General features: G+C 37.9%; 1 long non-coding RNA gene across 1 annotated transcript; it reads right to left on the reverse strand.

Moving 5' to 3' along the window:
- Positions 1-397: 397 nt before the first annotated feature.
- On the reverse strand, positions 398-9,058 carry LOC103691451 (uncharacterized). The gene is made up of 2 exons (XR_590887.3): positions 8,344-9,058; positions 398-4,191 (listed from the first exon to the last, which is right to left on the reverse strand). It is a non-coding gene; the product is annotated as an uncharacterized LOC103691451 (long non-coding RNA).
- Between the last annotated feature and the right edge of the window lie 3,419 nt (positions 9,059-12,477).

The following is a 12,477-nucleotide window of genomic DNA, read 5'->3' on the forward strand; positions in this document are numbered from 1 at the left end:
TTCCTCAAGTCTTATATCCAGTCACTGACTAACATCGACATTTCTGCATCCAAAACATATTTTCCATTCTACTGCTCCACTAGCCTGACAATAACTCGGTATCAATACATCATGTGTAGGAACCCTCAGTAGCCTTCCATTTGAGTTCTACTCTTTTCCCTTTTGAGAGCTTTAAAGGACATACTAGGACATAGCTTAGAAAGTTTTTGGTGGCATCTATTCATAGGGCTTTTCACAGTACTCTGACTACTGATGTTTGAGGCCAGAGATGTCTTTGTGGTAGCTTCCTTCCTGGGTATTATTGCGTGTTGAGAAGCAGCTCTGCTGTTTACCACCATATGCCAGTCACATATCAATCTGCATAGTGGAAAATACGAACCGTTTAAAGCTTCACACGTGGTAGAAAGCAACAGCTTTATTTGAATGGTTAAGCTATGTCTTTCACATTAAAGATGTCAATAAGATGACTTTCAGATTTCCCAAGCTCATACCATACTTAACTTTTTTCTCAAAGTTTCTCAGAAGCCGTTCTCACTCTGCATCAGCCCCTACATCATCTACATCAATGCAGTTTCCATGCTTTAGACCTGGCTTCAGGTCTATGTTTCAATGAGGAAATTTCAGAGACTCCAATTTAAAGTAATATTAAAGCCAGACAGATATTTTCAAATTTCAATGAGAAAGTCAAACACTTAAAATGATACTGCACAAGCCTCATAGTAGTAGCCATGAAAGAAAGGCAGGACTATAAGCCCATGAGCAGGAAAATGGCTCTGCGACTGGACTTCCTGAAGTCATGCATTTCGTGTGTGGGTGGTTGGCCTCATATTAAGGGCCAGATATGCAATTGGACAGAGCTATGCTGGGAAATATTAAAGTCTGTCTAGAGTATAAAGTTTTCTATTCCATACAAAATACAAAATCAGGAAACAGGTTCAAACAAATTGTCCATAAAAACAAACATTACATTTTAACACATCTGAAAACAAAACATAGTATCATATTCCCAGTAATCACTCCAGGATGTCACTACTTTTGAATTCTGTGGTGCCAAGTCTGTGGTGGTCAGGTCAGACCACCCATCTTGAGTTTAAGAAAGGGTAGCTTTAGGCCCCTGCTCTGGAAACGTGTCCTGGGCCAAGTGGATCTTATGTTCTCATTCTAGTGTATTTTGGCCTTAGTACCTGTGCTTTAGAAGTTGTAATGAGTAGCAGAGTGTCCCAGCATGACCGAAGCAGCTTAATGCAGATAAGGAAGCTTAGCAAGGCAATGACCATCTTAGAGGATGCTGACACAGAGTTCCCTTAAAAATTAGCCTAAGCAATCACACGAATCATTCCCAGAAGAACCAGCTACATGATTTGTATTGGCCTCCAAAGTACTTGCAAGAGTGTGTTCTGGTTCATCACCAGTGGAGCTGTGATAGCAAACCTCAAATACATTTCCTTCTAAGTACAGCCTCTGTTTCTCTGCTATTTAGGAGAAATCTAAAGTATTTTTCACCAATATTCTTTAACATTCTCACAATTCTTGGATGAGCATTGCACAGTCAAAATTAAATACTTGGGGAGCCTCTGAGTGAGGTTCCAAATTTCACAGAGCTACACTACACACAATTTATAAGGTATTGATAAAACCCCTGTTTCCTGTTATCTCGAGGAAGCTGGCTTCCGCTGAGTTTAAATGACTGCACAAGTTGACCTAGGCAGTTCAATGAGAGCTAGCACTAATAATCCTACTGTCTGTCCCTGTCCAGCCACCTGTTTGGTCTAATTTATAAGTGAAACCCTCAGGTAGACATAGCCTGAACTAGAATTTGAAGACAGCACTTAGAATTCACCAAGCTGGAACTGTTCACATTTGATTAACTAATGAAAAAAATCCATGTCAGTATACCAGATAAACAAAGAAGAGAGAGGAAAGAGTTATAAGGAATAAAAGCCGAATTATAATCCCAAGTAAATATCCTATAACAAGTTACAATCCAGCCTCTGCAAAATTATTTTAAGGAAAAAAGAAGTGAGCCGAAGTGAAGCAGAACAGAATCTGCGGACAAGAAGTAGTTCTGTTAGGTTCGTGTTTATTTAGGTCATTTGATCACCATTTATCTGGAGCCTACAAGCACAGGACCACATGCTGAGAATACTGAGACGATTAAAAATATTTCATATCGAGGTAATCACCACCCACTGAGGAAACAAATGAACAATAAATTCTCGGGCCTTAGTACACCGACATCTGAAGTATCATGGAAGGACATAAGATAGTCTCCATTCTGCTCAGGATAATGTTCCAATTAGAGCAGATTTTGACAGTGACACTCAGTCACAATTCCAGATGCATCCTGTAGTGGTAGACTGGCAAATACCTCCTCAAGTGTTTTATAGCAGGATGTCAGGTAGTTTGGAAAACTTGTTTAAAGGGAGAATAAACAGGCACCATCTTCTTCCTCTTTCCTTTTGTTCAAGCTGCTCCCTCAACTTCCAAACAAAAGGCGATTCCTACATGGCAATGCTCTAGAATACAGCCTTGCTTCTCACTAAAGTTAGAGCTGTCAAGATGGAATGATCCCCAAAGAGTGACTTTTGTTTTCGAGGCAAGAAAAAACATTAGCATCTTCCTTATCTATAGAAAAATATTGCCTAGGATGAATTTGTTGCAAGAAAATAAAAAGCTATATTCCTGGTGTTTCATCTAATTTCTATTTAGTCTGTTAAATTTTGTGGGTAACATCTGGATATGATACTTCTCCCTTCTACTTGTACTCCATGTGGTGTTGCTATTTCTTCTTGCCCTGCACACAGAATATAAAGACTAGGGATTGCATTAATAATCCATTGCATGATATGAGAAGTAGACCAAACCCCTTTCCCTTCTGTCTGTACCTTTCTCCATGTGTGTTCCCTTAATATGTCAGATGTCTTCATACAACCCTGGGAAGCAGGTGACTATTACCAGATTATCTTACAGATATGAATCATGGTCTGGTTCAGGATTGTACATCAAATTACTGCATAAAGTATACCTAAAACTCAGAAACATTTTTCATACTTCATATTTTTTCCTTCATATTAAGTTAGCAAAAGCCAAGTAATAACTATCTTGGGCTTTGTATGCTAGGTTGTCCCAGTCGAGGATAGAAGTTATGGCCTCACTGACTACAAATAAATATTGAATAATTTTTAATATAAAGATGTCTTATGTATATTGCTTATCTGAAATCCAAATAGTAGGTTTCCTATATTTTATATGTCATCTGCCAGAGCCACTCAATTCTGCCACTGTATACAAAACAACCAGAGACAATAATTGTTCAAATAGTAGTGCATTCCAATAAAATTTTAATTACTATTCATGGGCGGATACACCTAGGCTATGACTAGCCAAGATCTATTGTGTATCACTGTCTTAGTCTTTACTCATAGGTAGCCTGAAGAGTGAAACCAAGTTCATACTACATTTAGATTTGATATATAGGCCATTTAACAAAGTAATTTTAATGTCCTATCTTTCACTGACCATGTAGTTGGCTCAATTTATCAAATTATAATAGAAAAACACTATGGAGTTTCTCCAATTCTAATTTGCACATTCAGAAATCAATAATAATTTACTCAAGATACATAACAGCCAGGGGGAAAGAAGTCTACTGTTTGGAGATAGCCAATCACTTAAATGACACTAGAAAGTTATTTTTGATTGAATTGTTGAAATGCTGAAATCTAAATGCTACATGGGTTTTTTTCAACATTTTATTGATTGTTTCACATCATATAACCCAGCCCTACTCATCTCTTTGTCCCTTCATATCAACCCTCTGTTCTTGCAACCCTCCCAAAAGAAAATGAAAAATAAACAAAATACAACAGAACATAGAAAATATCTCATCATGGAAGCCATAGTGTATCACAGTGTGTTCCACAATATACCCCTCTCCCCAAACACATTTATTTGAAAATGTTCTTTGCAATAAGTCAATGGTCTAGTTCAAGACCTCTGGCTTCTTCTACACCATCAATATTGGTTCTTCACAGGGATTCCTCCTGGTTATCGTGTTGTTGCCTTGTATTATGGAGATCCTGCAGCTTTGAATCAGGAGGGCCAAGCCTTCCACGAATTCCAGGAGTTCACAGATGATGTAGATTTTGAGGTGGGCCAACTCGAAGTCTTGGGTCTGGGTCTGGGTGGTAACTGAAAAAAAAAAAAACCTTACAATTAGACAGCAATGGATTTACTGTTGGGCGATATCACCTCCAGGGCCACTGTGAAGCATCTTCACTGGGAACAGGCATTCACAGATTAAGCAGTAAGAAGAGAAGTCACAAGTAGATGAACAGATGAGGAGTAGACCTGAGTTCTCAGAAGGCAAGAAACTGAGCAAGCTATGCTCTCATTTCTCTTATATGCTATTATTTTTAGTTGTTTGAGGGAGGGGCATCCAAGTTGTAACATTTTGAGAGACCTTCTGGGTACAGCATGGCTGGCAGGTCATAAATATACAAAGATCCACCCATTGCCATACAACATGGCCAGACAGTAGACACCTAGAGGTCTGCTTGCTACTGTGCCATAAAGAACAGGCAGAGGAGGTCACCCAGAGGCCAACAGCTGCATGGCCTGCTCAGCCAATACCGCAGATGAGGTTGGTTTTTGTAACACATAAATCAAAATTTAAAACTTTCTTGTCACTGAAGAACACATCGAACACAAGACTGAGGAGTTTGAAGGTAGAGTATGACCAGCACGAGGTAAACAGAGAAAGTAAGTCGTAAGTTACCACTATCTAGACAGAAAATCTCAAGACTGCTTATAGTCCGACCTTTAATTTGAGAGTCTCTACTTTTTAAGGAAGTGGGTAAAGGTAGGATTGCAAAGTCTTGAATATAGTAATATTTCCCTGGTACAACAAAGTACCTTCCCAGGACAATGCATATGGAGAGTTGTGTGGGACTCACAAAATATGGAGAGAATTGAGACAAGACAAACAGAATCAGAATCAATGAAGCTCTCTCCGCTAAAAGTTGGGTATTCATTAGCAAGGAATAATTTGAGAATTATATAGAGACTGAAGTATAAAGTAACCTGACTTCTCCCTAGAGCCTGAGTGAATGTTTACATACTTTCATTATAATATAAACCATCTCATTTTTAACTGTTCTTTGGAAGACTTTATCATGTCTTCATCAAAAGGCTTCTTTCAGCTGTTGCCTTATATGAAAGTGGAATATGTGGACCCTATCAAACTATTCTAGTTAACCTCATAGTATCCTAAGATCAATAAAACCAGACAAACCCATTTAAAATTAAAAATATATTTCTGACTGAGTAAACGCACGAGACTATATAGATCTTTTCTTCGATATATTTGACTTGGGAACTAGCAGAATGCCATAAACTTGCCCAATATATACTAAAGATTTGGGGAATCATTTTCTGTTTGCATTTTTGTCTTCTCTCTCTCTCTCTCTCTCTCTCTCTCTCTCTCTCTCTCTCTCTCTCTCTCTCTCTCTGTGTGTGTGTGTGTGTGTGTGTGTGTGTGTGTGTGTGTGTGTAAAAGATTCTCACAATTTGCCCATCAAGCATGTAAGTGGTTTGCATATTTGCAGAGAGTTTGGGATAGATGAAAGGCACTTTCCGCTACAAAAGCAAGTGGGGATAATACTATCCCCACTACACATCCTCTGAGGAGGTAATTTCAGCTGACCCTAGCAGATCCTGTCAGGTGTGTACAGAAGAAGAGCAAATCAGTGACTTAAGTATCCACTCATCTTCAATGAGCTGAAGAGTTCCTGTGTTCTGCATAAATGAATCATTAGTGTGTGGCTTTGTCTGATCACTGGTTTTGGTTCAAGAATTGGAATAAGATCAAGTTGCCTTAGTCCAACAGAAGAAAAAGATTATTCCTCATCCCAATTGGACATTGATTATCTAACTATCTGTCTACTATCATCTAGTGGCCCAGTGAAAATCATGGAAACCTTGACTTCTCAGAGTCTGTGTATATATGTTTATATTCTCATATGCAATATGAGTTAGCTCATTTTAATTCTATCTCTAGATCTCTCACAATCATACACATTTCACAAAAGTATTGAAATACATAAAAATAGTTCTCTATTACAACATAATAAATTATCCCTAAATTCAGTAATTCTAAAATAAAAACTGCTATTTCTTGATGATCCTGCAGACATGAAATTCAACACGGTATGAACGGACTCTTCTCTGCCATATCTCATATCTGGAACATCAACTGGAAGACTCACAGCCAGAAGTTTGATTCCACTGAAAGCTCATTCACTCCCATTTTTGATGCTCACTATCAACAGAAACTTAACTGGGACTGTCGGCTAGAATACCACATTCAGCTTCTCTAGGCAGCCTGGGTTTCTGCACACCTCTGAGGTGTTTTGTTCTCATCCACATAATGACTGGGTTCAAATAAGAAACATTTTTAAAGGTAAAAATTTTGCACCAATTACAAGGGATAGACACTACCAAGAGAAAAGCAGAATGGAAGGATGATGAGAACTTAGTCTTGATTACACAGCAGACGTGTGAATCAACCAACCCAACTGCATGGCCTACTGTCTACTTTCCCTATGGGATAATGTATGTAAACCAGTTACACATAGATTTTCTCTTAGCTACCCTGAGAATTACCTTAACACGCAGCATTTCAACTGTCAATAGCAGCCTAGTAAAGAAGTCATTAGGAATGAGGGGACATAGATCAAACCTATGTTCATTGTAGGATAAGTGAACATTCTGTACCCAGATGCCCTATAACCGGCCCCCACACGTTAACACAACTGATGCGAGGGTAGAGGTACCATTCTGACATCAAAACCCAGCATGTAGGCCCCAATAAATGACAAAATGAAATCAAAGGCCTATCAAAGCCTTAACCCACCATTCCTGGAAAATCCTAACCTTGTTTTTGTTGGGCTTCTGCACTTCTGCTTCTTGCTGAGTAAAACATGACAACAAGGATATGTTTTGTGGTTGTTCATAAAAAAAAAAAAGAGTTGTAAGGCTAGAGGCTGCCTGATTTGGGCACCTACTGGCCAGCAATACTTTCTTTTCAGCTTTAAGAGAATTTGTGTGATGATCTCTGGCGGGCTTACCTCACAACAGCCTGAGGATCCTCAGTTCCATATACACACTCATCTAGCTTTTCACCTTATTTTTTAGTGATATATACATATATGATACAATTTCATTGCCACTGGAAGAAGCAATATATTGGCTGAAAGTGTTCGTTGTTCTGTCACTATGCGATACACCTGAAACATCTTTGTCTTATTGTACCCCAGAGCCTGGTACTTGGTACTGCCTTGATGAGATCCTATCTAGATACAGAAACTCTTCATTATTCAGTTAAACTTACTAGAGATAAAATGCTGCATCATTCCTGTTGCTATGGTCTGTCCTTATTTGACTTCTAATCCAGGTTATCATTAAGTAACCACTGACCGATTGGGATGTTGAGTATTTGTATCCTCATGTGCTTTGCCCATAGGTTTTTGAGGATGGCGAACTTATACAAATAATCTGGATTGACCCTAAAGTTCTGTAATAGTCCAAGCAATAACTTAGAGGAAAATTGGATGTTTTCTTTAATTTGAGCACCCAACTAAAATATTAATATTTTTATATTCTTTCATATAGTTGAACAGGTTTGAAATGCTATTTCTACTTTATAAGTAATTTTGTAGATGACTGGATCATTATGTTCAGAGATGATGAATGTTAGTACATGGGTTTTTGAGTATTTATTTTCCTTTTTAAAAAACTTTTGAAATTGTTTGACTGCAGACCTGTGAGTCAGCACACATCATGTTATAGAGATTTCAAATTAAAATCCCAAACTTACAGGTTCAAAGAAATAAATGACTTAAAGCAAGTTCAAAATCATTAAAGTAACTAAGAATCTGTCAGCGAAATTCTTTTTGCTTTTCTTTTACTTTGTTACTAAAATAAAATCATGATTTCCTAATAACATGCTGTATCACACCTTTTTAAAACAAAGAAAACCTGTGTGGTGTTCAATGTGGTTGGGTTTGTTAGCAATGAACAACCAAACTGATGTTGACAACAATGGGGCCAGATCAGCACTCTTCAAGCACAGGATAGAAAAGCAGTAAGAAACACGTCAGATTCCTTAGAGCCAGAGAAAAGGTGAGCCAGAAATTAAATGGCAGTGAAATGCTTCAAACATCAAAAAATATATTCAGAAACTAAATACATCTAAAAGCTATGATATATGGTGGTCTTAGTAATCTAGACATTGGTGTTCACAATTTAAAAATATGAAAAAGATATGAGTGAGTGATATATTACCTTGGAATAAAAGTGGGTGGAGTTTCAACAGGCAGTCACCACTAAAGAGGAAGACTAGATTGGACCAGTGTTCTTCAGCAGTCAGTCAGAAGCATTCTTCCCTTCATTCTCCAAAGCAGGTGTTCTAGTCAGCCCCAGGGTAGTGGTCACTCTAGAAGATTCTGCTATTTTATCCCACATGTTTTATACAACATGTTCATTTTTCTATGTCAGCAGCTTCTTTCTCCTTTTCTTCTTGGAAATGATTTTATCACCTACCCATTTTTTCTTTTCCTCTAGAAAGGAGACATATAACCAGAAAAATGATCTTAACAAATAAACATTCAAGTTTGTTCATGATGGTGTATTTTTAGTTTGCCTTTTCCTTTAATGACTCTCCCTGCTGGATCTATTTCTAGTAGACGTATGTGACTGCTTCCAGTCTTTGACTTACATAGTTTGATACCTAATTTTTGTCCCAGACATGTTGACTATTATGCATTCTGATATTTATCCTGGTAACTGTCCTTATTTCAGGTCTGTTCTGTCTTATCACAGCCATTCCTACCTACCTCTCTTTGCTGATGTCATAGTAGACTTTTCTTCACCATTTACTTTCAATTGCCTTCATATTTGAACTAGATTATTAAAATAATATATATTAATTTGTCCTTTAAATTGTTATTTTTATTTATGTGTAGGTATATGGTGGGAGGGTAACATCCTGTGCCTATGAATGTGGGTACCCATGGAAGCTGTAAGATATTCTGGAGCTAGGGTTACAAGTGTTTGTGAGACACCTGACATGGGCTCCAGGAATTAACGCTTGTCTTCTGCAAGAACAGTGCTATCCACTGTGACAAAGTGTTTTTTAATTGGTGTATTTAGTCTACAAACATTCAAGTGAGATATAACTCTTGTCTGTGTTTCCTTGTGACAGTATGTCTTTTCTAGTTCTATCCAAGAGAGCTTTTGTTTGTTTCGGATGTTCTTCTTCACTCTGTACCCACAACTGTTGACACTCGTGAGGGTGTATTTTCCTGTTTCTCTATGATTGCCTGCCACATTACAGGTTTTAATTCTTAGTTGCCACGCCAGGATGAGCTAACAATGTGCCAATTAGTCTCTCTTTTCCTGTATCAGCCTTGGGACTTGAGCAATTTCCCCTGTAAGTCTCTAGTTAGGTAAATTATGCCGCTGTAGAGTGGTGACTCTCTGGACCTGAAGGCTTTAACTTTATGTCCTAATGTTTCGCCCCCAAATGCAAGGAAAGTTGCTGTTCTAAATAACTTTTTACTTGGCTGCTGGGACAAAATGGCAAGATCCACGTTCCACGGGAAGAGAACCAAAATCTAAATCTAACACTGAGGAGTCTTAATTTAATTTTATTATCTCTTAAGAATATATTAAGTATAAATAAAATAGATTTGATTCATCTAGAAAAATATATTAAGAGCAGCCTTGACAATGAGTTACTGGAGATAAGGGATTATTAAACCCAATACATTTCGTAAGTCAGTCTGCCACCCTTCCAGATAAATAATGAATGTTCCAAAACTGTGGTTCAGCTCAACAATGAACAGAATTATGACTTCTATTTGGATTTTAGATCAGGAAACTCAATTATAATAGCTTAAGCAATTTATTAGCCATGGAAGGATATCAACTTCTTCAAAGCAATCAATTAAATTATTAACTGTAATGAACATGTAACTGTGCTGAAATATTCCCCGCGATAGGTCAAAGTGAGAAAACACAAGAGAAACAAACCACCAATACTTATAAGACAGACATAAAGGCTTTTTAAATCTAATCTTGTTGAGACACCTAGAATACAAGTGAAACTCTCTGTGCTGCTAAGACAAAATTCCACAGATTTAGCAGCTAATCAGGAAGATTGAAGGCTGGGAGTGTTGCTCAGTAGGTAGAGTAATGGATAGCACACACAAAGCACTAGGTTTACCCCCAGCTGTCTATGTACTACCCATGATGTAGCATGATTATAATTCCAGCACTCAGTGGGAGCAAGAGGGTTGCAAGTTCAAAGTCAGGCTATAGTAGGTAATTGCATTCTTTCCAAAAGAACAGGAAATTATGTCTCACAGTTCTGAACTCTGGCAAGTCTGAAATCAAATACCTAGGCTTAGTTGTCAACACTGTTAAAAGCCTTAATCCCATTCACATGAAAGGAATCTTCAAACTCTGATCACCTCTTAAAGATCCCTTAAGATGCCTCTGAAACTGGGCCATGGTTGTGCAGGACTTTAATCACAGCGCTTGAGAGGTGAATCCTTGTGAGTTTGATGCAAACCTTATTTACAGAGTGAGTTCTATGACAGCCAAGGTCACAAGGAGAAACCCTGTCTCAAAACAAACAAAACCAAAAATCAAACAAAAAAACTAAAACAAAAAAAAATGCCTCTTAAGATTGTCTTATTACTCATTAAATTCTGAGGCATGAATTGTAGAGGGGACACAGTCAAACCATGGCAGGAGTTTCACAGTGACAGGGCTCTCTCAGCCCTCAGTGGCTATGGAAAGAAACTATGTGTAGGCTGAGACTAACCATTGAAACAGCTGCAGGCGCCAGCATGACCACCCTAATGAAGCAGAACAGAACTCTTGGTTCTGACTGGATCACCCAAAAGAAGAAAGTCACGTATTGTTCAATGACAGACATGAAATGTCCAATGATAGAAAGATGTCCTGACAATCCAAAGAAAAGAATATCTCAGAATTACTTAAGTGTACACACTTTTTAGCTTACATGGGGACTTTTTATCTCCTGTTTTCTATCTCCTCAACTCTGTCTCTTTGTCACAGGAAAGGTCAGACCAGGCTGCCTCTGTTTGAAAACAGCAACATGGAGGAGGCGTATTTCAGAAACCTTTAGTATATAAATGTCAAATCAAATTAGGCTCATATTTCTCCCTTGCTTGAACTATGATTCAATGACAATTTTATTATGCAAATTCACTGGAAATCCCCAATCTCTGTATCTCTGCCAAATACTCCTCATGTGACAATGATAATCATATTGTTCCAATAAGAAAATGCTCTGTCTTGAAGAGAGGACCCAGAACGGATATGAGATTCTAGTGCATTCATCTTGCCTGATACAATGGTATCTTCAGAGAACACACAATAAATAAAGCTCAGACGGGCTGCTGCTCTGTGCCAAGGTCACTGATCTTAGCTCCAAAACCTTCGTCTCCTAAGTATGTCTCTAGGTCTACAGTTCCCTCAGCTTATTTTCATCGTCTTTAAACAAAGGGTATATTTTATATTCGATTCCTCTTTTCATACAAACATTGCCATATACATAATCTTCTAAGATTAACTACCAGTTTCAGGGTGAGTAATTGGATGTATATTCCACATTTATCAGAACATCTTGATTAATGGAATAAGTGGAGACACTAAAGATTGCCTGTTTGCCATACAAATGACTTAGGGGATTAATGCTTAAGCACCCTTGTACAATCAGTAAATGAGCTGAGCAATTTTCCAGAAGTATAGAGACACTTTGAAAGACTTCAAACATCTAACTACCCATGAAATATACTCATTAATTTCATGAAGTTTCAGAAAAGCTTGCTAATACTCTTTATGCATAATATTTATTCTAATCTCCAAGTTCTGTTCAGATAATACCTGGATGACAGGACAGTTGAGAAGTCATTTTGAATTACATAACTTCAAAGCCAAAGTAGCTTCCTGTTCAACTACTATCTACTTAAGAGAACATAAGCCCAGTTCAGTCAAGGTAACTCCTCCTCCAGAATTATAAGGAAAAATCAAGCAAATTTTCCACTGTTGGTCTTGTGTGCCAATCCTGATGTAAATGAACTGATAGTCAAGGATGTTATGAGGACCATACCCCAAACTATGCTTGGAACATAATAGGTTGAGAACATCTCCCTGATTCTCAGAGCATCTTTGACTGACAGAGTTTCAGGTGTCATGTACTCTCACTATACCCCCAACTACGTGGCACGTTCTCTGAAAACCCCAATAAAGGAAAATGTAAACTATGCTGGAGAGTCTCTGTGGTGGCATACAGGTATTTATACTATTCCTGGGTTTCTGGGAGTCTTTACATTCATCAATGATCTTTTCTACTTTGTATCCACCTCCAAGGAAATGCCCAAATGT

The sequence above is a fragment of the Rattus norvegicus genome, chromosome 2 (assembly GCF_036323735.1).
Source record: "Rattus norvegicus strain BN/NHsdMcwi chromosome 2, GRCr8, whole genome shotgun sequence".
In the NCBI taxonomy this organism is placed as follows: Eukaryota; Metazoa; Chordata; class Mammalia; order Rodentia; family Muridae; genus Rattus; species Rattus norvegicus.